The sequence below is a fragment of the Hordeum vulgare genome, chromosome 2H, assembly GCF_904849725.1.
Source record: "Hordeum vulgare subsp. vulgare chromosome 2H, MorexV3_pseudomolecules_assembly, whole genome shotgun sequence".
NCBI classification, from domain to species: domain Eukaryota; kingdom Viridiplantae; phylum Streptophyta; class Magnoliopsida; order Poales; family Poaceae; genus Hordeum; species Hordeum vulgare.
The window spans coordinates 190,802,286-190,806,046 of NC_058519.1; positions in this window are offsets into that span (position 1 = coordinate 190,802,286).

Below are 3,761 nucleotides of genomic sequence, written 5' to 3' on the forward strand. Positions count from 1 at the left end.
GTTCATGCGATCACGCATCGGTCAGTTCACAGCCCTGGTTCTCATCAGCGACAGAGGGGAGGCAGCCTTTCCATAAATCCCGAAGATCGTCGCCGTTCATGCACCCCTCCGCGGGGGGGGCCCTACGGGCCCCGACATCATGATGATCGGCGTTCGGTCGGTGACACTTACGATCCAAGGCCCGACGCGAGAGGGCATATCGCCCAGCGGAGGGTCGGCAGGGGCCGAGCCCACCGCGATGGTCACGATATGGACCGTCCGAGTGGAAGCAGGACCATCGTCTCTGGTCCCGAGTGTTTCCGTCGAGCCATCCGGTCGGCTGACATCCCTCCCAACTTCCGATTGGCGACGGGGATCAGCAAGTTTACACGAGAATCCAAGCCAGAAACGTAGCTAGACGACTACCGAGTGGTAGTCCAGATCGGAGGAGGGGACGACCACGTCGCCATGAAGCACCTCCCTCTAATGCTCGACGGCTCGGCACGAGCGTGGCTGAACCAGTTGGCCCCCTCAAGCATCTACAGCTGGGCAGATCTGGCCCGAGTCTTCATCAGGACCTTCGAAGGGACGTGCAAACGCCCTGCTGGCCTCGTGGAGCTCCAGCATTGTGTCCAGAAGCAGAATGAGCCCCTGCGCGATTTCATGCAGCGTTGTACGACCCTCTACCACACAGTGGAGAACGTCATAGAGCACCAAGCAGTCTGCGCCTTCAAGGTAGGCGTGCGGTACAGAGATCTGTACCTGAAGTTCGGTCGAACAGGCGACATCTCCATGAGCAAGATGATGGAGATAGCGGCATGCTATGCAAATGGCGAAGAAGAGGACCGCATCCATAGCGGCAAGCACAAAGCAGTCGCCGATGGAGATGGGAATAACACTCGGAAGCACAAGCAGAAAGCTCCGTCCACTGCGCTGGCAGAAACCGCAGCTGTTACCAATGCCAAGTTCAAGGGCAAAGGGAAGGCTCAGTTCACCCCCAAGAAGAAGCAGTTCAGTAACCCCATCCTGGACCAGCCATGTCCGATTCACACGAAGATGGATGAAGAGGGCAATGCTGTATATCCAAAGTATACCACTAGGCAATGTCGCCTCCTGATCCAGGGGTCCGGCGAAGGGCAACCGAGTGAAAAGGACAATGAACAGGACGAGGAGGGCAAGGAGGACCCGTTCCCCCAAGTCCATGCAACACTGATGATTTTTGCTGACGTTGAGAGCAAGAGTCGACTGAAGCTGGTGAACACGGAGGTGAACATGGCCACGCCTACCAACCCCAAGTTCCTCAAATGGTCTCAAACTGCGATCACCTTTGACCAGTCGGATCATCCAGCACACGTACCCACCCCAGGGAGACAGGCTCTGGTCGTCAACCCGGTGGTGGAAGGAGTCCGACTGCGCAAAGTCCTCATGGACAGCGGCAGTGGCTTGAACATCATGTACGCCGACACTCTCAAGGGGATGGGCATTCCGATGTCCAAACTCAGCGAGAGCAGCATGCAGTTCCATGGAATCGTCCCTGGACGAAAAGCCAAGTCACTCGGCCAGATCGCGTTGGACGTCGTTTTCGGCTCCGACAAGAACTTCCTCAAGGAAAAGCTGACGTTCGAGGTGGTGGACTTCCAGAGCGCGTACCACGCAATTCTGGTTCGCCCGGCGTATGCGCGTTTCATGGCCCGTCCATGTTACGTGTACCTGAAGCTGAAGATGCCAGGCCCGAAAGGTGTGATCACTATCACAGGCAATCGACAGCGGGCCGAGGAGTGTCTGCAGCAGGGATCAAGGATCGCCGATCAGCAGATGGCTGTCCTCGAGCTTGACGAGTACAAGAAAACAGTCGACCCCGCCGACTTGATGCGTGCGAAGAAGCCAGCTTCGGAGTCCGCATTCCAATCGGCGGGAGAGACAAAGAAGGTCAGCATCCACCCGACGGACGACACCGCTGCCCCGACGAACATCTCCACCACCCTCGATCCTAAATAGGAATCCGAGCTCATCCAATTCCTCCGTGAGAACTGGGACATCTTTGCATGGAAGCCCTCTGACATGCCAGGTGTACCCAGGGAGTTGGCTGAGAACCGACTGCATGTGGATCCCGCCGCTCGACCTGTCCGAGAACGCCTGCGTCGGTCCGCCGCGCACAAGAGGAAGGCAATCGGAGAAGAGGTGGCCAAGCTTTTGGCAGCCAACTTCATTCGCGAGGTACACCACTCCGAGTGGCTCGCCAACGTTGTCATGGTGCCCAAGAAGGACAAGTCGCTCCGAATGTGTATCAACTTCAAGCACCTCAATAAGGTCTGCCCGAAAGACCATTTTCCGCTCCCCCGCATCGATCAAATTGTCGATTCGACTGCGGGTTGCGAGCGTTTGTCATTTCTTGATGCCTACTTGGGCTATCATCATATCCGTCTATATGGCCCCGATGAATTAAAAACCACCTTCATCACCCCATTCGGGTGCTTCTGCTACATCACTATGCCATTTGGTTTGAAGAATGCAGGAGCAACCTTTATGCGCATGATCCAAAAATGCCTCCTCGACCAGATCGGTCGGAATGTGGAGGCGTATATGGATGATATCGTAGTCAAGTAACGCAAAGGTTCCGACCTGCTGACTGACTTGGCAGAAACATTCGCCAACCTCCGTAGGTACAATATCAAGCTCAACCCAGCCAAGTGTTCATTCGGCGTTCCCAGCGGAAAGTTACTCGGTTTCTTCGTTTCCGAACGAGGGATCGACGTCAACCCCGAAAAGATTGGGACCATCGTCCGAATGGAGCGGCTGGTCAAAATACACGATGTTCAAAGGCTCACAGGTTGCCTAGCGGCTTTGAGCAGGTTCATCAGTCGACTCGGCGAGAAGGCGCTTCCTCTATACCGACTCATGAAGAAATCAGATACTTTCGAGTGGACAGACGAAGCCCAAGTCGCATTCGACGACCTCAAAGTCCTACTTTCCACCCAGCCGGTTCTTACTGCTCCGCTCAGTAAAGAGCCCCTTCTTCTGTACATCGCGGCTACAAATCAAGTCGTCAGCACTGTTCTCACAGTCGAAAAACAAGAAGAAGGCAAAGCATACAAAGTTCAGCGGCCAGTGTATTACGTCTCCAAAGTCCTGACTCCTTCCAAGCAGAGGTATCCCCACTATCAAAAACTTATCTACGGGATTTACATGACTGCGAAGAAGGTGGCTCATTATTTCCAAGACCACTCGGTGTATGTCGTCTCTGATGCTCCGTTGTCGGAAATCCTCCACAATCGAGACGCATCGGGTCGAGTGGCGAAGTGGGCAATGGAGATGTTATACTGCGACATCAAGTTCGAGGCCAAGAAAGCTATAAAGTCTCAAGCTCTGGCTGACTTCATAGCAGAATGGGTAGAACAACAGCAACCGACCCACATCTACTCGGCTCATTGGACAATGTTCTTCGATGGGTCCTAGATGTCGAATGGCTCCGGCGCTGGCGTGGTGATCATATCGCCAAAGGGTGACAAACTCAAGTATGTGTTGCAGATACACTTTGATTCCTCCAACAACGAGGCTGAGTATGAAGCTCTCCTTTACGGACTGCGCATGGCCATCGCACTCGGCGTCCGTCGCCTGATGGTCTATGGTGATTCGGATTTGGTGGTTAATCAAGTGATGAAGGAGTGGGACGTCAGGAACCCCACCATGACCACATACTGCAATGCAGCGAGGATGCTCGAGAAAAAGTTTGAAGGTCTAGAACTCCACCATGTTCCACAACTGAAGAAACAGGCAGCTGA